The sequence below is a fragment of the Carassius gibelio genome, chromosome B19 (genome assembly GCF_023724105.1).
Source record: "Carassius gibelio isolate Cgi1373 ecotype wild population from Czech Republic chromosome B19, carGib1.2-hapl.c, whole genome shotgun sequence".
NCBI lineage: Eukaryota > Metazoa > Chordata > Actinopteri > Cypriniformes > Cyprinidae > Carassius > Carassius gibelio.
In genome coordinates this window covers 21338997-21364439 of record NC_068414.1, presented here as the reverse complement: position 1 = coordinate 21364439, position 25443 = coordinate 21338997, and the positions used below count along the sequence as shown (strand labels likewise).

At 36.8% G+C, this 25443-nt stretch overlaps 1 protein-coding gene and 2 long non-coding RNA genes across 8 annotated transcripts in view; 1 reads left to right on the top strand and 2 right to left on the bottom strand.

The window, feature by feature from the left end:
* LOC127979355 (adhesion G protein-coupled receptor B2) overlaps window positions 1–25443 on the top strand; it is a 274746-nt gene that overhangs the window by 8289 nt on the left and 241014 nt on the right. The window lies entirely within an intron of this gene.
* Window positions 10181–11783, bottom strand: LOC127979394 (uncharacterized). Its single transcript, XR_008158784.1, has 3 exons — window positions 11733–11783; window positions 11540–11604; window positions 10181–10833 (listed from the first exon to the last, which is right to left on the bottom strand). It is a non-coding gene; the product is annotated as an uncharacterized LOC127979394 (long non-coding RNA).
* Window positions 11867–12956, bottom strand: LOC127979396 (uncharacterized). The gene is made up of 3 exons (XR_008158786.1): window positions 12834–12956; window positions 12121–12360; window positions 11867–11961 (listed from the first exon to the last, which is right to left on the bottom strand). It is a non-coding gene; the product is annotated as an uncharacterized LOC127979396 (long non-coding RNA).

Below are 25443 nucleotides of genomic sequence, written 5' to 3'. Positions count from 1 at the left end.
TGCCATCTCCAGGGGTTCACAAATATCCCTTTTGCTAAAAATATAGGATGCAAAAGAAGGCTTTTGCAGTGATTCCATAGAAAGAAAACATTTGGGTTCCCCAGAGAACAGTTCTTAAAAGAGCCGTTTTTCTTAGTGAAAATAATATTTTAAAGATATTCTAAAGAACCTTTTAGATTTAGAAACCGTTCCAAGGATATTAAATGTTTTTAATGGAATGGATGCCAATAAAGAACCTTTATTTTTAAGATTGTTTGCATTTTTTAAATTATTTATTAATTTAATGAATGGTTCTCCTAAATCTAAAGTGCATGTCTGGCCACTTCACCTTCTCCGAGTGGCTTGGACTCTTGCTTCTTTCTGCTTTAATATTTTGGTTAGTGTCAGCAGTTCCCTAAATGCTTATTTAGCCTAAGCAATGGCATGTACATATGAATGGCAGTTTGTTAAGATCAAGCAGAAGTGAATCCCGTGTACATGCATGAACATGTCCCTGGAGCCAAAGTAAATGATGCTTTGATAAACTGTTTGTCCTGTAAAGCATTTTCACAGCAACCACTCTCAGTAATTAAATGTACACAGAATGCTGTGTAGTGCAAGATACTGGCAGTCGACACAGACTGTGTGTTTGTACAAAGAGTTTTCAGTAGAACTCTGATGTGGCCTGTGTAAAAAGTTCATATGCACTGTCGAAGCAATATCATCATCATCATGTTGTTAAATTTCAGAGGTCTTGTACTAAGTAATAAGCATTTGGCTTGCAATAATCTGATTGGATCTTGGAAGGCCCTGTGACAATTACGCTAATGTGTTTGCAGACTAGCAGCATGGGCTGAGCTTCAACTACACTGCACAGGTTTTATCTTCCTTCCTACTGTAACCAAGAGTCTTTTATGCATATTCGCAGTAGCCTTCTGTGAAACCTCTGTCACAGAGATCATTTATTGTGCGTGGGAAGACCACAATGCTAATGATCTCAACTGCTTTTACATGGCTAGTTAGCGATTTTGTAGCGATGTATAAAGTATTGGACTCATATGAACAGGATTAGGAAAGAATTAATTAGCAAGAGTGCTGCATAAAAGTTTATTATTACATTATTATTAAGTCTTCTGCTGTACAGCAGTTCAGTCTTGACATCAGTTTCTTGGCCGACTGCAAGGCTAGTACACAATGGATTCCCTAAAAAAATAATTTAGATTTTTAAGCAGTTTCTAGGGTCATTGACTTATCAGCATTGTATGGTCAAAATTACTAGAAAGGACTGTTGTACATTGAGTCTACAACATAAATTACATCAAGCTGTACTTTAAGTTTGCTTACAGATTGATGTATAAGGGCTATAATACTTTATCCAGTACATCAAGCATGTAAATTCACACTTTTCTGGTAACTGTAGTCATGTAGAAACATTTCAGAAAAAAACACAGCATCGTCAAGGTTTGAGGTCTAAACAAACTCTTAGTTATGTTGTAAATTAAAATGTCTTGTTTTACTCATAGATCTAAAAACTAATTGGTAATTTCAGATGGAAACCATGGTAAAAAAAAAAAAAAAAAGTATGTGCTAAGTGGAAATTGCTGATGTTGCAATAATCTGAATCCGATCTGAGTCACTCAAGGTGAACACAGTCACCGTCTTGTTTCACTAACACTGGACTTTCCTTAAAGGGTCTTTGAATGGTTAATCTTTAATTTTTCTTTATGACATTCTAAAGTTGTTTATTATCTTGGTTATGAATTTCATATTTGTTGTTTGTTTATATGGTTCAATTGTATAAACACTGCCAACAAGTGAACTCAATCATGTATTTCACAGCAGGCATAGTGTTATCATCTCCCACATTTCTGGCTTCTGCTCAAAGCTTCATATCACCAATCTCAGTGTGATGTCGCTGTTAGTCAGTCATTCTCTGCTTCATTCTCAGTCTTTTTTTGTTCCTGCCTCTCTTGATTTCCTCCAGTGTGGCTATAATGATTATCAGATCATCAAGCTAGGAATATGAGGCTGATACGTCAGAGTGAGAAGAAGTGCTTTAGCATCGAAGAGGTGCAATCAGCAGATCTGTCTCTTAATGCTCACCGGCAACTGTGACCAGACATTAGTTTGACTACATCGATATGAATCACATGCAGTCCAAAGGAATTAGATGGAGTAGATCCAGAGCGTGGAGTCTTAAATCAAACCTGTTCTACTGTTCTTTTTTATTTTAATGTCTTGCCAATTTAATTTTATCTCAAACTAGGTTGCAACCAAAATGCCCAAATTGTAGACAGCTCTCAGCATGCACCAGTCACTGACACTTTTATGTTGTGCACACTTTTGAGATGCGCTGTAGCTGTAGTCCCAGGTGCTATGACTGATTTCAAACTTAAATCAAACCAGAATGCATACCGCATTAAAACTGGATTTTAAAAACCACATTCAACAAATCATATTGCAAAAACTACATTCAGATCAAGTTCCAGAAACTGCAATCAAGCCAGAACCTTAAAACATTCAATATTTTTTTCAGAAACTAGTCAGTATTGATCGGAAACTGGATTTGAAATTGCATTAAGAGCAGTTTTTACAAACTGAATACATTTAAAATGTTTAAATCTGTTTATAAATTTCAACATGCAAATCCTTACCCATTGTTTTATGTCTTTTTATTTTTTTTTATTTTTACCATATTTGTTTCCAGTCAATGACAAAAATCACCCTTAGTGTTTGTTTGAATTGTAGAATAAATTATCACATTGTTATGCACATGAACTTGATTGAGAAGATTTATTTTCAGGATCAGAACTACAATATGTGACCAAAACATCACTAAACTTGTAGTGTCAGTATAATGAATAACTGGTAAGTCTTGTAGTGTGCACTTGGCACTACTGAAAATGACATTTTAAGTGTCTACTGTCCATATCAACATACTTGAAGATTATGAAATACCAATTCAGCAAAAGTTGTGCACAGAGGTAGTGTAGCGACAGATTTCATGTTGCAACATCACTGGTAACAGCTCACTGGAGAGTACTGTACTATGATTAGATGGCAGGTTCCCAGGATGCTTTATGTTAATATATGATGTAATGAACAAACCATCTCATCTTCCTCCACTGTGGCATACATATTAATTTCATGTCCGAAATAGTTTATTAATCTGTCGGTTTATTAATGAGTCTGTGCCACAGAAACTTTGCAGTTCTGTTATTTCAGAAAAAAATGCCTTGGAGACCAATTCAGCATGTCATATTGAGGCCCTGGGAATGCAAATATACACTGTAAAACCCGATAAGTTAAGAATACTTAAAACATTTTTATGACAAGTGGGATGGTGCTTAGAGCCATGCCTCGCTTTCGTGATCCCACCCCACTCATCACAATGACACTTATATATAACTTGCTTCCATTATTAGCAAATTCATTCAATTTTTTATAGATAAGTGCTAGTTAGCAACAGCACACTGGCATGTACTAATGTAGTTACCAAAAAGACAATACTTGCATTTAAATAGTCAAACAACATGCAGTATATTTAGTCTTTAAGTTTTGATGTCCAACCTCAATTGTGAGTAAAAAAGGAATGGAATAATTTTTAAATCTCATAAACTTTTATTTTATTCACAATAGAATATAGATAACATATCAAATGTTGAAAGCGATACATTTTGAAATGTCATGCCAAATATTGGCTCATTTTGGATTTCATGAGAGCTACTCATTCTAAAAAAAGTTGGGACAGGTAGCAATAAGTTAAATGTAAATATAAGGAACAGCTGGAGGACCAATTTGCAACTTGTTAGGTCAATTGGCAACATGATTGGGTATAAAAAGAGCCTCTCTGAATGGCAATGTCTCTCAGAAGTCAAGATGGGCAGTGGATCACCAATTCCCCCAATGCTGCGGCGGAAAATAGTGGAGCAATATCAGAAAGGAGTTTCATATGAAAAATTTTAAAGAGTTTGAAGTTATCATCATCTACAGTGCATAATATCATCCATGATTCAGAGAATCTGGAGCTATGTCTGTGCGTAAGGGTCAAGTTCGGAAAACCATACTGGATGTCCATGATCTTTAGGCCCTTAGACGGAACTGCGTCACATACAGGAATGCTACTGTAATGGAAAACATGGGGTTAGGAATACTTGCAAAAAACATTGTCAGTGAACACAATCCACCATGCCATTCGCCGTTGCCAGCTAAAACTCTATAGGTCAAAAAAGAAGCCATATCTAAACATGATCCAGAAGTGCAGGCGTTTTCTCTAGGCCTAGGCTCATTTAAAATGGACTGTGGTCAGACAAATCAAAATTTGATGTTCTTTTTGTTAAACTGGGACGCCATGACATCCGGACTAAAGAGGACAAGGACAACCCAAGGTGTTATCAGCGCTCAGTTCAGAAGCCTGCATCTCTGATGGTATGGTGTTGCATGAGTGCGTGTGCCATGGGCAGCTTACACATCTGGAAAGACAACATTAATTAGGAAAACAGTGCGTCAATGGTGCAAAATGACAGTTAAAGGCAGTTCATCATTGAATTCAGTGATGTCATCATCTCAGTTCAGTTTAAATAGTATCTGTGCAATCATTTGCAATCAAGGCAATGATATTGCTGTAAATGAGGTGACCCCAACTAAGCAAGCCAGAGGCGACAGTGGCAAGGAACCAAAACTCTATTGATAACAGAATGGAGATAAAAACCTTGGGAGAAACCAGGCTCAGTTGGGGGGCCAGTTCTCCTCTGACCAGACGAAACCAGCAGTTCAATTCCAGGTTGCAGCCATTTCAGATTGGCAGAAGAATCATCTGTTTCCTGTGGTCTTGTCCCGGTGGTCTTCTAAGACCAGGGGTCTCATTTATAAACCCTGCGTATGCACAAAATGGGCATAGAAATTGCATTTTATAAATCTGAAAACTTTTGGGCATACGCAAAATCTAGCTTTTGTGCCTACGTCAAGTTTTAGGATGAAATCTACGGAGAGTTTTATAAATTAGACCCTAGGTCTTTACAGGGGATCTGTATCTGGGGCTCTTGTTGTCCTGGTCTCCGCTGTCTTTCAGGGTCCTTTCTAGGTGCTGATTCCACCATGTGGTCTGGATAAGTGCTGGATCCGGGTGGCTGCAGTGACCCTCTAACTTGGATACAGACTGGACCTGGTGGCTACGGTGACCTCGGAATAAGAGAGAAACAGACTAATATTAGCGTAGATGTCATTCTTCTAATGATGTAGCAAGTACATCGGGTGTTATGGGAAGTGTTCCCGGTTCCAATTTACCTATTTAATGCAGCCTAAAAATCCTTTAACAGATTTGGATATTAAAAGCATATTAGTGTGTTATGTGTAAGCCAGGTTAAAGAGTGTGTCTGCCTCCCGAACAATGTTAGGTAGTTTAGTCCAGAGTTTAGGCGCCAAATAAGAAAAGGATTTGCTGCCCGCCGTTGATTTTGATATTCTAGGTATTATCAAATTGTCTGTGTTTTGAGAGCACTGCAGACGTGTGGGTTTATAATGTACCAAGAGCTCATTCAAGTACTGAGGTGCTAAACCATTCAGGGCTTTATAAGTAATAAGCAGGATTTTTAAATCTTTACGATGTTTAATAGGAAGCCAGTGAAGTGTGGACAAAACAGGGCTAATATGGTCATACTTCCTGGTTCTAGTAAGTACTCTAGCAGCTGCATTTTGGACTACCTGGAGTTTGTTTACCAACAGTGCAAAACACCACCCAATAAAGCATGAAAATAATCTAACCTTGAGTTAATAAATGCATGGATTAACATTTCTGCATTTGACATTGAGATCATAGGCCGTAATTTAGATATATTTTTTGAGATGGAAAAAATGCAGTTTTACAAATGCTAGAAACATGGCTTTATAGGGAAAGATTGCTATCAAATAGCACACCTAGGTTCCTAACTGATGATGTAGAATTGACAGAGCAGCCATCAAGTCTTAGACAGAATTCTAGGTTATTACATGCAGAGTTTAAGATCCTATAATTAACACCTCTGTTTTTTTCAGAATTTAGCAGCAAGAAATTACTCGTCATCCATTTTTTTAGGCATTCCGTTAGTTTTTCAAATTGGTATGTTTGGCCGGGCCACAACGAAATATAGAGCTGAGTATCATCAGCATAACAGTGAAAGCTAACACAGTGTTTCCTGATGATATCTCCCAAGGGTAACATGTAAAGCGTGAAGAGTAATGGCCCTAGTACTGAGCCTTGAGGTACTCCATACTGTACTTGTGATTGATATAATACCTCTTCATTCACTACTACGAAATGATGGTGGTCATATAATTACGATTTAAACCATGCTAATGCACTTTCATTAATGCCAACAAAGTGTTCTAGTCTATGCAAAATAATGTTGTGGTCAATAGTGTCAAACGCAGCACTAAGATCCAACAGCACTAATAGAGAAATACAACCACGATCAGATGATAAGAGCTGGTAATATGTAACTCTAAAGAGAGCAGTCTCAGTACTATGATACGGTCTAAATCCTGACCGATACCATTTTATGCTATGTGTGCACCCCAACCCCTCCCCCCCATGGGTTCAGAAAATGACAAGATGTGCATAATTAATTAATATAGTGTTTTTATGCAGTCTCAGAGCAGTATATCTTGTGCTGACACTTATGAGTTAATAATAAAAAAAATCGTATTGCGTTTAGTGAATTGTTTATGAAAAAAAAAATGTAAATACACAGTTGTATTCAAATCATGAATTTAATTTAAGATCGTTTCATTAAATCAGTTTTGACCTCTGCCCTGGCTGTGGTTTCCCCAAGGGGTTTTCTCAGTTGCCATATTGTGACACATTAGTTTCCTAATAATCTACCAGCACATGCTTGCATGTAAAGCAATGCTCGAAGCTCAGTGGAGATGACATCTGTCAGACCTCTCCTTTTGCTGTTATTATGCCTAGCTGATAAAGGATTTAACTTTCACTTTTATCCATATGCAATTAATTTCTGTAACTTGACACCCAAGGGTAGCCATGTCATCCTGTTACAGCCTGCTGCAAACCAGTTAAACAGTGATGCTATTATGACACCAAGTTGGTGAGTGAGTTGCTCTAAATATTATGGTGATAAAACACTGGGCTTGGCATTGCTTTGGTAAGGCTTTTATGGAAAATAAATAACCAGAATGTGTAGGAAGGTGAAAGGGAGAAAAATGTCACAGTGGGAATTGTGCAGAATGAAACAGGGTCACATGGTGAATGCAAGCAAGTCTACTGTGCTGTTTTGACACTGCAAGACCTAACGGAAAGCTCCAACACACTCTCGTGGCGATTTGTAGATTTTTAGAAAGTTTTTTTCTTTTTAGTTCGTCAATTTTGACCAAGATGTGCACTTGGCAGTTTATATGCACAGCTGTGTTACTTCGAGGCGTAGTACAGAGCATGTGCTCACACGCATTTTAGCTGCCTCTCTTTACCAAAGACAGTGTTCATCTACCAAGGTAACTCTAATACTGTAGAAAGATTGGTATTGCTATTTTATTTGTGATTTTAGTATTCATATAGTGTCATGTCTGGTCATTTAAACAATTAATTCACAAATACATGCATTAGCAGACGCAGTTATCCAAAACAACTTACAAAAGAGAAACAAAAGCAATTTGCTAAAGAGCCCACACTGTTTATAATATAGAATGCCAGTTTTCTTAGGCAATTAGATTAGGAAGCAAGCTAGAGAAGAGGAGAAATTAACAAGTGTGGGGTTGGTAAAGATGTTTTTGAAAGAAGTTCCTTATGCTCACCAAGGCTGCATTTATTTGATCAAAAATAGATTAAAAATGTCAAAAAATATATATATTTTTAATAATAAAAACTATATTTTAAAATGTTCTTTATTGCTTTGATGGGAAAACTGAAATTTGAAAACTAAACAGCAACCATTACTTCAGTCTTCCATGTCACATGATCCTTCAGAAATCATTCTAATGATTATTTGGCACTTATTTGTGTTGAACCCATGAGTTTTCTCAGAATTTTCTCAACAGAAAATACAAAAGAAAATCATTTATTTTAATCATTTCTACTCGCATTTCACTGCTGGTTATATTTGCTCTATATAATTGTGTATGTGACAAATAAAAATATTGAATCTTGTTGCATATTTAATAGAATAGATATTCTAATATTCTAATAGAATATTTAATATAATCTTTTGTAAAATTTCTTTCTAAACCCCAGGGAGCACTTGGGGGATTGATGCCTTGCTCAAGGGTCTGACCTCAGTCATGGCATTGACAATTCCTGCCGGACCTGAGACTTGAACCCACAACATTTGGGTTACAAGTCAGACTCTCTAACCATTAGCCCATGACTGCCCCCATACTCAATAAATCTTGTTGCAGCCAGTACATACTATGTAGTATTCACCACAAATTAAGCTAGTATTTCATTCTGAACATAGTCTGATAAACGAAAGCATGTGTACTTCTATATGTAAGGGAAGATAAAAATAAATCCAGATATCAATTTGCGTGGGAATTGTCGGCCCTTTCAACTTTCGCATGTCAAACACCGCTCCTTCCTACACAGGTCTTCTAAAAACGAGAATATAAACATTTTCAGGCTTTGTGCTTTTGTCAAAAGCCTGGCGCTGTAAGCGTTGTTTTCATCTAGCTATATAGTGTGACTGCGTAATGGCTTTTGGTTGCTCCTGACTCAAAGGCTTCTCAGGGGAGGTGGATGTTCAATGAATGACGAGTCAGATAAGGATATGTGTTTTACTTTCTATTCCATTCCAAAGTGCAAGTGCTATGTCTCTGGATTAAATCACCACGCATCCATGCGGTGGCCATCCAAGTGCTGTGATCCCAAAGGAAACATTTGTCTTATAAGCTTCCTTAGGTTTTGTTTCTTTCAATACTCCGTCTTTTACTGTCCCTTCGTCCTTCTGCCATCATCTTTTTTTGCCAGATTAATGGATGAGATGTATGGAAAGTCAGCTTTGTTTTGTAGATCTACAAGTCTGAACGTTAAAGGTATTTGGATGTCTGACCTTTAACATCCACTGACTTCTACAGGATTTTTGGAAACATTTGAATATATATTGATATTCTAAGATGCAAGCATAAAGGAAAAGTCTCTGAATTGAGAAGCAGCTTATGCTGTGAAATATAAAGGCATCAGCTTCGGTTGTATTATGAGGTGCTGACTTTCATTTTCCCATTTGTGCCTGTGTGGCGTACTTCCCTTGAAAGAGTGAAACTACTCAATACAGACGGCGAGGACCATCTCTCTAGCCCCAATGACTGTTCTTCGGCTCATCTGCAGCTTGACTAATTATGGCCTCCAGCATTAGGCCAGAGAACAAAGAATTTTCTCAGGGCTGCTAAGCAAGGCATCTCACAGACAAGCATTGTCCCACCCCATCATCTGTCGCTGATTGATAGATTTCTTGGCAAATTCGCATGGGTAGAGTTAAAAAAATGTGTAAATAAAGAGCACAGCTCCTGCTTCCAGGGAATAGTCCTCTGTGAAAGACAGACATTGTGCCAGAGTTGCTCTAATGCATATTTCTCTTCCCAGACTGGCTCCCCTGTGATCAAGCAACAGTTTATGTAATGCAATAGATTTCTGGCAATAAGAATACGGTTTTAGCCAGGATCGGTACAAGATAAATTGTTTTAATAATATCTGGTGGCTGGGACTGGTCACTCCTTTTTAAAATAAGGACACACTCTAAAAACTGCTGGGTTGAAAACAACCCAATTTGGGTTATTTTGACAACCCAGCGCTGGGTCAAAAAGGGACGAACCCAGCGCTGGGTTGTTTTAACCCAACCAGTTGGGTTATCATATTTAACCCAGCCTGCTGGGTTGCCTTTTTTATGGTTTAAAATGACTATATTGCAGGGTTTCAAAAACCAGAGCGGGTGTTTTTTATCACTGTATTTCAGAAGGAAAACTACTGTATTTAGAAAATGTTCGATATCATTTCGCATGTGCTTGATAAGGCAGCGTTTGTGAGCTCAGCACCGCTCTGCAGCCGTTACCGGAGAAACCTACCTCTCCCGCTCTTAGCGCCTCCTGCTGGCAGAAAATAAACTCGCAGAGTGCAGCCATGTGGGGAAACAATGCATTTCTACGTTAAAATTAACCCAAATTGAGCTAGGCATTAAACCTACAAATGTTGTTCATTTTAAATATCACTTTTACACACAAATAATAATTATCAAAAGGAAAATATTTATTAAAAACAAGAGAAAAGTCAAAAAGTAACATGTTAGAAGAAATGCAGAAAAGGATGGCATTAACAGCTACAGAGTTCATAAAGCATTGAACATTTGATGAATATAACTTAAGATCAAATTGGACTTTGTTCAATTGTATATATTGTATAAAAATATACGAAAACACATACAATAAATTTACAATTAGTTAGGTTTTTTTCCAACTATTCTGGCATGACAGTACACAAATAAATCACAACATTAACTTTGATATTATAACATTTAACAGACGCATGTGTGTGTGTGTGTGAAAGAATGTGAGCAGGTGTATGAATGATAGAGTGTAAACTCTTCTACTAAACAACACAGAAAAAGCATTTAACTTTTTTTTTTTTTTTTTTTACAAATTATACACTTACAGTTTGTTTCATAGTCCATGAATACAGATCATGCATCACGGTCAATTTTCATGATCTCTTTAGCATAACTGATGTAATCATGAAGAAACCCCATCAGCACAGCATGTGACATCTTCTACATCATCCAGGGCAGCGTCCTCCTTTAAAACCAGTGCTGTTTAGGGGAAAGAAGATTCTCCTCTCTGACCAGGATTCATCCCAGTCACCGCCTGTTCTTCATCAGTGGCCTAAGAGAAACACATTTGAAAAAATTAAACATTTAATTAAACTATCCATTTTCAGGTAGAGGTGTATTCACATCCGTAAGGATAGGTAAATAATCGGTTTTAAAGTTTCAACACTTTGTGCGGTTGTTTAATGTCTCAGTCCACCACAGCGCTCCAGAATGCTATAATGGCAGCACTAGTGTGAGGACATGCGATATTGTTTGAATAAATATTGCTTTCAGAAAGCTTCTTTACCGAAACATTAAAACAGACATGACATTCACATACCTCACAATATTCATGTACATGGAGGGCTGCTCTTCAAACCGTTAGTTCACCAAATAATTAAAATGTTCATAATTTACTCTCCCCATGTTTTTCCAGACTCATACAAACTCTGCTCATTTTTTGGAAAACATATGAATACATTTAATATTCTCTTTTTGTGTCCTCCATTGCTGGTCTGGGAGACCAGTATTTTATTTTGAACATACATGTTTGCTATCATATAATTTAAGATGTATTCATATATAAATATCAGAATTTACTTCTACAATAACTCTATATTTATGAAGCTTGAAAATACTGATTATCTAAACTATAAATGGATTAACAAATATTATGAGAAAACTAAAAATATATTAATTTATGTTGTAAAGACAGACAAAAGTCTTATAGGTTTGGAATGACTTGAGGGCAAGTAAATGATTTTTTGTGTGAACTTTACCTTTAAGAGCGAAGACCAAGAATAATGACTCTCCAAATCAGACAACTCCAAAGTTGGTTTGAGTTCTGCAATAAAAAACACAGACATCAATGGTCTTAATGAAATGAGCACGTAATCACACTGTTGTTGCATCAAAATGTGAAGTAAACTGGCAGGAGACAACAGAAAAATTTATTTTCTAAAAATAACTTACATAAAATCTCAAAGGAATGATGCTCTCCCATGTCTCTTGCTTTTAACATCTACAAAAACAAAAAAACAAACATTATTTTACTCTTAGTAAAACACAACAACAACTGATAACATGAAATTATGAAGTTTACTTGCCTTAAACGATCTTTCCCTCTCTTCAGAAGAAGCTGAGAAAACCACCTCCTCACACAAGCAGACTTGTGTGTCCTTAACTCCAGTTAGTTTGAGTTCTGCAAAGAGGGATATCAATGGTTTCAATAAAATATTAACATATACATACATACATATATAAAATCACACTGTTTTTGCATCAAAATGTGAAGTTAACAGACAGGACACAACAGAAACATTAATTTTCTAAAAAAAAAAGTAATAATAATTTAACTCACATCAGTCTCAAAAGAATGAAGTTATCTTGTCTCTGGATTTCAACATCTAAAAAAAAAAAACATTTTAGTCTTAGTAAAAATAAAGATAACTTGATGTTATTCTGAAGTTTACTCTCCTTAAACCGTCTGTCCCTCTCTTCAGAAGAACACCTCCTCCTCATCCTCACACAGGTCTGTGACTCCTCACACAAACAGCTTCTGTGTCTTTAACGCTCAGCGCGAGGACAATGAAGACAGGAGCTCGACAAGAAATATTACATGTAAAACATACTTTTAACAGTAACCACTTCAACAGCCTCAAAATAATTATGCTAGTCTTTACTACACAATGCCGTTTCCTTTAAGAGACAAACACACATTCAGTTTAACCGCGAAAAAAAAGACATTCACATGAGCGTAACCGTGACCATAACCGTCTGTTAACGCCTCAAAAAGTACAGATAATGTAAAATCTTATGTAAATATGACAAAATACATTCACGGACGTTATATTAAAAGTACATCCTCCGTTCAGTAACGTTACATGAGGCAGTTAAGACCTCCGTGTCCGAGGCGAAAACCGCGTCCTTTTTTTTTTTGTATATATATATATATATATATATATATATATATAACGTTAAGCTCCTTTGTTTCCGCCTTTCATAAAACCTTCATCCTTTCATACAACCGGGTAAACAATAAAAGATAACTTTACATTTTGAATATTTACTTACCATAGTCTTTCACTCGCTTCTCGCTTCTATCACGCTGAGAAAATGGCGGCTGCTCGCACTGGAGACGTACGATTTTGACGTGACGTGCGTGCTCTCCTTCACGTCCGTGTCCTCAACCCAGCCTCGCTGGGTTAAAAAAGAGAGTTATTTTCAACCCAAACTTGGGTTAAAACATCCCAAAGTCCTATCCAACGGCCTCAACCCAGCATTTGGGTTGAAAAAACAACCCAGCGTTTTTTAGAGTGCAGTCATTTTGTATGTGCTACTTGATGTAATCATTGACTGGCTGGAGCCCAGGTAATATCAGAGAGCATGATTAGACGTATCTCTCTTTCTCTCCCTTAGGCTAGCAAAAGTTTCTCAAAGCATTACTGTAAGTAGAAATGCTGTAAGGAAGGGACTTTTATAACGGAATTGTAGAAAAGTATACTAATGTCAAAACTTGACAGTTTGATCTTTTGTAAAGAAGAACTGTGCATTCTGTCATGCCTAGCCGATCAAATGAAATATGAAATGGGTGTGATGCACAAGGGTGAAATTTGTGATACCAGGGATTTTTTAGAGAGCATAAGAAACTGAAACAACTTGATGTGATTAGATTTAGATAAGACAGGATGTGACTAAATGGTCATATATTGTACCCAACTGTACGGGTTGTGTGACAAAGTTGTGTTAGAGCATCATTAAATATGTGCATCATTGCATTTACATCTATTTTAGGTAAATGTACTGTTTAAGTTACTTTATGAAATCATAAAATGCAATTGTTTGCCCTGCTGATGCGACTAAGTAAGTGGTCATGCTGATAAAATCTCTGTCTCAACACTGTTAAAGGAGTAGCTCAATCAAAAAATTGCTGAAAATATATTTCTTAATCAGAGCTGATTTGGAGAAATTTTGTGTTATATCACTTATCATGTCGCAAAGGCAACAGGGGAGCCAATGTAAGGTTTTAATTGCCCTGATCAGAAAGGGGGCCCAGGCCAAATTCCTCTCATGTTTTTTTTTTTTTTTTTTACATTTATGATATAAACCATATCCAGAGATTTAAGCGAATGAATGAAGCTGCACAGAATAGCCAATCTGTTAGATACCTCATTTCGGACTCACCCCTCATTAACTCTGATGTTGCTGAACATATTCTACAGCTCTGATCTATTAACTGTAATAGTTGTACGATAAAAAAAAAAAAAAAAAATAGGCAGCCAACTTTGCTCATTACACTCATTACATTTATATGCATCTTATGGCATATCGCCAACTGCATTACATCCATCCAGCTAAACAATACCAGAGTTTAACGTAACTGATCAATGTTGAACTAATCTAGTTTGCTAATCACTTGCTTGATTTTAGTCATTTGTGAAAAATAATTCTATTTAAATTATTATTATTAGTTTTTTTTTTTTTTTTTTTTGGTGAACTATCCATTGTCGAAAAATAAATTACTTGGTGTACAGAAGTGAAATTAAACAGAAATGTAGTTTATCAAGAACATTTTATACATAGTAGTAGTGATTCATCTCAGGATTGGCTCAAGTGCGCTGTAAATCTCTGCATTATTAGATTCACATCACTTTGAATTGCCGCTGCTGTTTCTGAATAGATGTCATTCTTTATATTCCTAAACTCTCAACCACATGTACTTACAAAGAGAGGATGTGTTTTGTTGTCTAACCTGCAGTTCAGTATCCACCCTTGGGCGGCAGAAAGGCAGATGTTGGATGAGCCACATTCATGAGCAGAATAGCTTCTGGACCTGAGGAGAATTAAATCGGCTCTTAATTGGGGGTTGTGCATTTTATTCGTAACTCGACTTTAATGCTGTTTTTGATGATGCTGTGAGAAATCCACTTTGCTGGAAGTGCTCGCCTGTGGCAGTCCTCTAAATGATTAGCTCTTTGGTACCAAAAAAGCTCTCAGAGTTGAGTTTGAGTCAGTTTGAGTTTATACAACTGCACTCACACCTGTCAGGCCGGTCTGGCTGTCCACTTTTATTGCATGCGGTTTAACAAGATTTTCAGACGACTTATTTTGTGTATGGATTTATGTCTAGACTTGAGAGCAAATTAAAGAGTACACCTTCCCACCTCCAGTCATTGCACTTATAATGCTATTATGAGCAGAGGAAACATCAGCCTTGCAGTGCTCTGAGCTTTTAGACTTCTGAATGTTTTGCTCAAATTTAGAAAAGAGTCATTTAAATACTGCTACTTTTTTGTCCTCAGTCGGCTGCACACTTAGATTTTTCTAGTGATTTCACTGTCTGAGACTGCATTGGGCAATTAAAATTAGTTTGTTTTTAGAGCAAAATTGGCAGTCTTAGATCGTTTGGTGTTACATGCTTAACTATGACTGCTCAACTATCTGTCTATGTGTCTTTCTATCCATCCATTTGACCATCCATCCATGATATATGTTAAAAAAAAAAAATAATCAACATCACCCTAAAGAACAAGCAGTTCACAGTTTCCCTCTTTCATTGTCACCGTCTGTAGACACTTAGATTTTCTCTTATTTTCCAGGCAAAACTTTGCAGACATTACTGCAAGTGCTTGCAGGGGTTTCCATTTGCAGTCCCATTTTAATTTCACGTGTCAATGAGGATGTCAGAACAACCTTAGACTGCCCAGTCAATGCTGTCGGTTGTGTCCGCAGTTTGCTAAGATTTGTACCGTACAGCGTGACATGAAAGACAGTTGATATCGTGCAGTCCCTCAGCCGTTACACAAGATCTCTCTGGGGTCATGCTGCACAATCTGACATGCAACGATCGTAAAATAACATACCATTAAAGAAAGTCTTTGTGCAGTAGCTACCTCCGAATCTGAAGGAGTTTTTAATGTTGCACAGCCTCGGTTGATGCACAGTAAACCATATGTTGTCTTTTACTTTAGAGTTTTGGCTCAGGCTTTAGGGCTGTGACCTAGATTACCTTTTAATGGCACAAGAAGTGCACAAAGAGGATGTTAACCACTTTGGAGCCCATTACAAGAACAGCCAGGGGCATATTTGGTCTCAACCCTTCAGGTAAAGTGTGTTATCTTGTCCATTATGATTTCTGCACTGTTGGTTGTGAGCTTTTGTGGATAAAGCAAGAGTTGGTTTAGAAGTTCTTTAACGCAACATGAATGACATGAACTCTGGAGATACACTATACTCTGTATTGGTATTAGAGATTTAGAGATTAAATTGTGTCAATATTAACATTTGGATTACTTTGCTGTTGTTGATGATCACTGAAAGTTGATGTTTAAAATGGCAAATGCATTAATACTGCTAAATGTAGGCTAACCATTAGCAAATCTCAAAATAAGTATATTGTATTATATTATAATAATTACATTTACTTGAAGCATTTCATTAAATAATTGAAGTATAGTTGTTTTTATTCAGTTGAATTAATTTGATTTTGATAATTAAACAGTAGTATAAAATGTTAAATATCTGCCTATTATTGGTTATCAGCAACACCATGAAAATAATTATCTGTAGGACTTTTTAATATTGGTGCATCCCTAGGGGCCTTTTTGTTCCGCGAAAATAGACATTTACAGTATATATACAGTATGATCTCCTTAAGGAATACTCTGAAAACATTTATGAATAGTAAACAGGGAGAATAGTCTGGCTTTGAAAGAATAGGTTACCCAATATTGAAGTTCTGTCATCATTTATTCATCTGTATGTTGTTACAACATCTGTATGACTTTTTTTCTTCTGTGAAACACAAAAGAAGGTATTTAGAAAAATACCTTTTAATTTTTCAGAATATATTCTGTGTTCCACAGTAGGAAAAAAAAGTCATACAGGTTTGGAACTATACAGAATTATCATTTCTGGGAGTGCTATCCCTTTAAATACTGGGAATTCCAGTGAGGAACATAATTGACATCCGTTTCAGTTTCTGATGGCTTGATGAAACGTATTGCACCAGGAGTTGACAATTGACCCTGTGAAATGATTCAGTCAAACTGCAAAATAAAAATCTCTCAATTCATTTTCAGTGTCTGTTAGAGGATCAGAATTTCTAAGTGCAAGATTTAGCACACTAAATGACATTCAATATGATAGTCATTAAATGACTTTTATTTTATGGACCATAATGTGAAGAGTCAGATGTAATACGCCCTTCATACCATATCACGCAAGACTGAATCAATCTAATGGGTCTCACTTAGTGTTTGAATGCCAATCACTTGCAGTTATTGTGCTCCCATTTCAACAAACTTTCTGCCCTATGCACCGATTTAACTATGAATGTCAGTCTAAAAGACAGGATTAGCCCCCCTTTGCACAAGAGAAAAACTGTGTCAAGTGCTGTGTGTGTTATTCATATGACACCTCCATCCAAAACATCAATTTTCGATCAATATCCAACAAAATCTCATTAAAACGTTATACATACTGCTGTGGAAATTAGTTCTGGTCATATGTCAAGAAGGATATCGGTCTCGCTCAGCCATGCAGAAAAAAATATTTTAAGCCAGGAATTGAAATAACGCAAAACTGGAAAGTAGGGCTTAAACCACAGGAGGGAGAGTGAGATGACATGATTTGTGATTTTTAGGATTGACACCGCATACCTTATTCATAGGTTCCAGACCTCTGTCTACAGTGGCTCTGCTTTTACTGACTCTTTCCCCTGTTTGAATGAGCCCAGCATCTGCAAACTATGCATCATAGTGCTTGAAGCAGAGAAATTGCACTAGGAAAAAAAAAAACATAGGCCTAAATTCATCTGTGATCTGACTGAATTTCTGAAAAAAAAAAAAAAAAAAAAAAAAAAAAAACATTTAAAAATTACAACAGACAGTTTAATCATGTTTACAATTAACCTTAATTATGAAAATGATTATTGTTATTATAAATATATATACATATATATATATATATATATATATATATATATATATATATATATATATATATTCCTTTGTTATTATATCCATTACGTCTGTAATTTTAGGGCATTTTCACACCTGACTCATTCGGGACTGAACGAGGGGCAGTTAAAAAACAAACTCTGGAGTGGTTCACTTGTGGTTTGAAAGCAATCTGACCCAATGAACCAACAAACCAAGCTGTATCATAATTCATAAAGGGGAATGCATTACATAAATGCTGCAGTGTCTGATTCTGTGGGTGAACACATTAGTTATCGCAGCTGGAAACCAAAGAGCATCTCAAAATGTTGTAGAATTTCACTTCTCCGAAACAAGTGCATTGCAAGAATGCTGTCCCAATGAAGCCTTGATTCCCACTCTGATAAGGTAACACATACTTGTACTGTACAATACAAACTGCTAATTTTTTTTTTTTTAGTTTATTTTTCATAGAAGAAAGACTTATGTTTTTTTTTTTTTTTTTTTAAATGACGTGAATACATTTTTATATTTGGGTGAACTGATCTTTTCAATTTTTAATGCAAACCCCTGCTGGGGTTATGAATGTGTGCTCTTTTGAATTGAAATGCAGTGCAAAACTTTGTTAATGTTGTGTTAGCCACTGGAGGCTAAATTCTATAGCACATACCGCACTTGTCACACAGTTAGTACTTTATCAAGAATATATGATTAGCATAAATTAGCAATTCCACGTTATTTTCATGATTTTAAAAAAGGTCATAATAAACAGGTCATTCAGTTATTTACTTCATTATAATTAGTCCATGGTTTGAGTTCAGAGCTGCAGGTTATGTAGACCGTATTTCCTCACGGAGTGCATCGAACTGACACCAGTGATGGAGCAACTGCATTATTTAGACTTGTTGATTAAAGTCATTCATTCTGAAGCTATAACAATTTATACTGACCCTAACTTTATTACTCTTATTTAACAAACTTTGGTGAGATTTATAGAATGGAATATGACATATTGATTCAACTGTTAACAAAACATTAGATATTAGATTGCTTTTGACTCTCTTTGCTATTTCAGCCCTTCGTTTCACTTGATATTCATGAGTCCCTGCTTATGAATAGTAGAAGTCTGGCTCTTATTGATTTAAGGTGATTTTTTTTCACAGCAAATTTGCATGGCTAACACCCCGAGGGCAGATTAAAACTATCGAATAGTGTCAGATTTTCAAAGCAAACATGGAGAATATAGGTATTGATCCACTCTTCGGCAGACTTTTATCTGGGAGTAGCTTAATACCACGACAGGAATAAAAGACTTCGAGTATGAGAAAAAGACCAGAAACAGCCATTAGACAGAGGTTTGTGAGGCATATCAGATTTATCCCTGTGCTCTCAGGAGAAGGATCCATGGCAGTGTTAAGCATGACCAATAACTCTGATCTGCGTTCATTTGATGGCAGTCTTTCCAAAAGACATTGCGACACAAGACCACAATACCAACCATATTTGAATTAATTCTCTCAACTGCATACAATTCTCAATGTATGCAATTTGGCATATGCATCATTGGGAGAGCTCTTGAATTTGTTTGCAAACACATCTACAGAGTGGATGCTATAGGAATATTGGACTGACACCTCAGATATCACCTCTGTAAAGCTGATTAGTCTGAATTGAAAAGCTAATACTCTATTTAGCAGCTGTGAATTGCTTTGACAACCTTCTTAGCATGCCGCCGTAGTGTCAAGCTCAGACAGTTTGTTTAACACCATCACTGGAATCCTCTTCATGTTTGAAGCAGACTCTTTCGTCCTATAGATATCCTCATTACGAAGTCACAGAACGTGCAAACTAATGCTTAAGCTGAGGTTAGTGCAGTGGATACGCCCCCCCCCCCCCCCCCCCCTCCCAAACCAGAAAATCTAGTGTTGCGATCCTTACATGCATTTAAAATCAAGTAGTGAAAAATGGCAACATGCTTGCCTCTTAATTTCATGTTTGCTTTTCCTGCCCATACATATTCCATCCACATATGCCACATCTGGAGTCTGCAAAACATTTAGGCAGACTTCTTGCTGTATATCACTGTCATTTATAATAGTTGTAGCATTGTGTCAGGTGTTGTTATGTGCAGTTAATGAATCCATTTACAATGGGCCGTTTTTTGTTTCTGAAATGTGTTGGTTTGAGAGCTGGGGTTTCTGAAGCCTAATATTGTGCATCATCTGTTTGATTCCTGCGTGGATAAGACTGATGAATGCGGGAGTTTGGTTGGCAGGCCAATTCCCTCACTGCTCCATTCATCTATAAAGGGTCTGTTTTTTTAAAGCTGCCATTCAAATGTTGGGGGGCTTTGTTTTGTTTAAAGAGGAGAGGACAGATGAGAAAGATGCTGAACAGGTGATGACCATCGGTAATTGCTCTGGATATGGTCCAGCATTAGCTTCACTCTGTTGTAACTTGTTCATTCTAAAGGCGTCACCCCATGACCCAACTCAAAACAACTGAATTTAATGGTACAGATTTCACAACTTCCATCTGTTTGCACTTAAATAGTCATTTGTGTGTATTTTTGATTCTCTTTCAAGGTTTGTTGAAATAAGAAGTTTTGCTGTAACTTCACCTTGTAAATGTTTGTGATTGGCTTTGATGGATGTAGTTTAGAAAGTATAAGTTCATGGAACTCTTGGTTGCTGAGTTTTTTTCATAGATACAAATGGGCAGTTTGGTATGTAGCTTTGGTTTTACTGAGAACAAAGTTTGGATTAGATCTGAGTGGTGCAATGACTTGTTCTTCAAGGGAAGAATAAGCTTTTTGGTCACCACCAAGCCCATGGGAGCACAGCCTAGAGACTGCAAACAATTAATTCAAACATGTCAGAATTTGTCTGAGAATCAGTAGAACCATTAACCCAGCAGGAAGCTAGTGGGACTGTTACTGCTCTCCCACTGAGAGACACGGTCATGCACACCGACTCCCTCTGATTTTTCTTCATCTGTGTTTGTGAATTTTTCTTTAAAAATGGCTGGCTGGACACCATCAATAGTTGCCCTTTTTTACCCTTTTACCCTTAAATGTCTAGATAATCAATAACTGATCTACAGTTCTGTCTAGCTATACAACTTTACATAGAACAAGCAGTTTGGAGAATGGATGGAAAGTGGTCTGTCTAAATACACACACACACACACACACATACAAAAAAAAAAGAAAAGAAAAAAGAAGCGGTTCTTCTGTGGTTCTTTGGTTCACTGCCATACAAAGTAGGGATGCACCGGTTGACTGGCCATAAATCGGAACTAGACGGTTTTTGCTTAAAATACGCAATTGGCTATTAGACGATTTTTGGTCTTTTTTCGGACGATTTTTCTGGAAGTGCGCCCATGTGCACAGAAAACATTGTAATAATTTGCTATCATAACATCTGTCTGGAAGTATTTTGAAATCTGAGCGCAGGACAAGGGCAGCCATTCAGCACTGGAAGTGCAGACCTACATGTCTGAGGCACAGATAACAGGAAGCTAACAGCCGTTAATGAACTGGTGTGCAAATAGCCTTTCCTGCGCTCACTGAAGTTGCGCGAGCGTACTGTACCTGTCCGCGCCCTGCACAAGCGGAGACAGTGAAGGGATGTTCAGCTCAATTTCTCGAGTGTTGGATGAGAAACGAAACAGACTAAATTGTAGGTTTTTTTTTTTTTTTTTTTTTTTTTTTCTAAAGTAGAACATGCATACACGTTTGAAAAGCCAGAAAAGCCAGAAGAACGTCAGTTCTGTATAGGTTGATTATTTTATTTTACCTTACAATTACATTTACTTAATTTGATTTAAAAATCACCTGATGTAGCACACTGAAAGAAAGTGTTTTATTCATCCAATTAAAAAATTCAATCCAATTAAAAAAAAATAGGGTTATGATTCACATCTATATATATATATATATATATATATATATATATATATATATATATATTTTAAACTTGAGACAATAGTTATTTATTTTTCATTGGCTCAAGTAAAAAAAAATATAGATGTGAATCATTACCCTATTTTTCTTTTTTTTTCTTTTTTTTTTTTATTGGACGAATGAAACACTTTGCATCTTTGTTTTATTCGCACCAACATTATTTGATTTTAACATTTTTTTGGAATAATTTATATATCGTAAAACTTTATTTAGTCTCACTGGTAAAGACATTCTTTCTAAACCACATTTAAAAACTAAAAAAAAAATACTGAATGCTGATTAAGAAAGATCTTATTGCATGTGTGTTTATTGTGTTGTTTGGATTGTAGAACTATGCAGTTGTTGCCTTTAATTTCACATGGTTACACAATGTTTTCATTTAAGGCCAGTTCTATGTAGTTTCAACCCATTTCAAAAACAAAAGCTAAATGCTGATGTCTGTACCATCTATGTTTGTATTGAATGTAGGCTACTTACTGTGCCGTTTGCCATAGTATCCTTTCAAATGTTAAAGTTGCCACAGTCATTGCATGCTTTGCATGTGCTGCCCTGCCCCACCCTGCCCCCTTTTTTGCTTTAACCCCTGTACATATAAGAGTGGAGTAACATATCTAAAATCTGAGAAGAATGAGGTTCCTTTTATGGTTCTACACAGCACCCATTGACAAAGGTGCTATATAGGATCTTTAAAGGTAGGTTCTCTATGGCTCTTGAAGTTGTCCCCCTATGGTCAAAATCCATTGAACCCTTTAGTGCTATTTAGAACAATTTGTTTTATAGAGTGTAGAATGGGGAGCCAAATAAATTTTCAAAAGGTGTGCAAAAATAGTACATTTAGGGGTACAACAGACGGTCACTGGTACAGTTGCTTTAAAGGATCAACTTTACACCTTATATGCCACTAAAAGGTGCATGTACCTTAGGGTGATTATATGTACCCTTAAGGTACAGTACAACTATGAACCTTTTAGGGGTAAATAAGAGAAATCCCATAGGATACTACACCAGTGACAAGCTATTCTTCCCCTAAAGGGGATTTTTGCACATTTTTTTATTTTAGTATATTGAGTTGCATACATCTTTACTGAGAAATCTCTAACACTCCCCCCCCCCCCCCCCCTCTCTCTCTCTCTCTCTCTCTCTCTCTCTCAGAGTTCACTATCTAAGAAAGTTCTAGGCTTAATCGTCAGGCAAAAAAGTGTGCCCTTCGGTTAAGGCTTGCACAAGTAAAGGACACCTCATCTCACTTATGGGGTCTAGGGTCCAAAACACCCAATCAAGAGCATAAACTCATGCAAATCTGGCATGTCTAAATTAGTGGAAGTGCCATTTAAGTGCTGCCATGTCAGCTCTTCATCAAAGTTTCATCCTGCCAGGAGACTGACAGATCATAGATCTGGTGGGGCTTTGACATTGAGCCCAAATCCCTTTTGGGATAGCTGGTGTAATTGAGTCCCAGAGAACCAGAGACCATGTGTCCAACTGTCCACATAGGTCAAGGCTTTGAAGGTCTGCTTTATGTCCAGGATGGTGGCTTTTAAGATCGCTGCCATGACCCAGATGGGATCCAGTGAGACCGCTTTGCCCAAAGCCATTGCTTTCAAGCACATTATTAGCACAGCATAGTGATGGGTGTAGCAGAGACAGCACCAGTACACATGCCAACTGCAGCGGAGGGCTATTTGTAGAGGCATACTGGCAGTCCCTGCACACTGACAGGGAAGGAGACTGTCCCGCTCTGTTCCCAATGTGTTCCAGCCACTTTGTTTTTAAAGGAGGTCAAACAGCCCAAGGGAGAAACGCAGAGTGATGTGTGTTAGGAGAAACTCACCCTACAAGGTGAAGAGTGGCGACATGTCACCGCAAAGGCTGAATCTGATAAGATGGCTCAATGTAAATTGTACTGGTTGTTGCACTACTTATTCCATTTGGAAGAAGAATAAGGAAACTAAAACAACACAGCTTTTCACAGGAGTATTTGCTTTTTACACTTGGACAGGCAGCCAGAACAGCCACTCATAATTAAAAACTAGCTTCCTGTTTAATGCGGCTGGCCTCTTGAGCCACTCCCAGCTGCTGTTTGGAAATGTTAGCTTGCCAGCTGTGAGCCTCTGCCAGTGGGTTCCCTTGGGGACCGGGCCTACAGAGTGCATCTATACAACCATTGTAGCCCCTTGCACACCTGTTTACCCAGTATCAATCACAATCTCTTTGAAGTGATATTCACAATGGCGAGTTTCAAGAAACTGTTTGTATTGGATTTACTACAATATTGGGTGAAGGCTGCTGTGGAGATCCATGCCACCTCATCTCCGCTCTGCTTCCAGGGACTCTCAAGGGAGGAATTATTTCAGCTTGCGACTAACCTAGAGTAATTAATTCATATCTGGTGCTAATTAAAGTCGTGAATTGTAGTAATTTTAAATGTAATATTTACCATTCTTTGGTGGGCGATAAAAGATTTATCACCTGTTTGAGCAAGGACAGAATGAACATTAGCTAAGAAGAATAGCACAAATTAAGCTGTGGTCTAGGAGCAGAGACAGCTAAGAAGTAGCTGTATCAGATCTAATGATTACCTGCATATTTCTCATGCTTTCTGCAGTTTTTACAGAAAACTTTTAAAATGCAAAGACAACATAAAACCTGAACTGATGTATCACTGTAATTTCAAGACAACACCGTCAACCTGTTTGGTAAACTGGAAGAGATCAGTGCACATACAATTATTGCCTATAAAAAAAAGAGAATATTTAATCAGTCCATAGTGCTCATTTAAGTCTGCAGTTGCACTTAGTGAATAGTGCTGTATACTTAACCCTTGTGGGTTGTTGGGGACGTTTTCGTCCACTAGGGGGTAAAGTTGAGTTTTATTTTGGCCACAACTTTCTCTGTGTTTGAGCTAATGGAATGATTTTTGGTGACAAATCTTATTTTGACCCATATTTTGGGAAATTGAAATTTTTCAAAAACTCAACGGTACACTCTGGGCAAATTCACTACCCTTTCGGGATGTTCGTGGATGAAAACATCCACTCAATTAAACTGCTGTAAAAATGTATCAGATAAATATTTTTTTCAATTTTCTTTTTTTTTTTTTGCAGAAATCTATTAATCAACCTCAGTCCTGATCAAAACTACCAAATTTGTAAAAAAAATTCCACGATTTTAACTTTTTAATTACCAAGTTCATAAATGATGTCACCGATTTGAAAAAAAAAAAAAAAAAAAAAAAACACACACACAATTACATATTTTCAATATAAAAAGTGATTGTGACTGGATATCCTTTTACCTTTTATCACAGTCTTGGGCATGTCAAAGATTAGTAACAAGATTGGCTTTGATGCATTGTTAGTTTTTGTGAAGCATTAGATTTAAATTTTTCTCCCTTATTTGTTGTTGGTGGCTGTTTTTGCCCCATTGACTTCCATTATAATGACATTTTTTGATTGCAAAGCAATGACACCATATTATCATGCATTCTTGATTGTTTGTGGTTTTCCCTTTTGGGAAGAGGTAAAAAAATATATTTTTACAGTTGATCACTAGGTGGTACCATTAACCCTTTAAATAGGCCTGTGCAAAAAAAGGCTTGGTTTCTGGCTTATATATGGAGTATAACAGCAAATTAAAAGTAAAAAGAAAATCCAGCCACAATTACTTTTATATTGAAAATGTCATTTTTTGTGTTTTTTCCCCCCAAATCAGTGACATAATTTATGAACTTGACAATTAAAGAGTTAAAATCTTGGATTTTTTAAAAACATTTGGTAGTTTT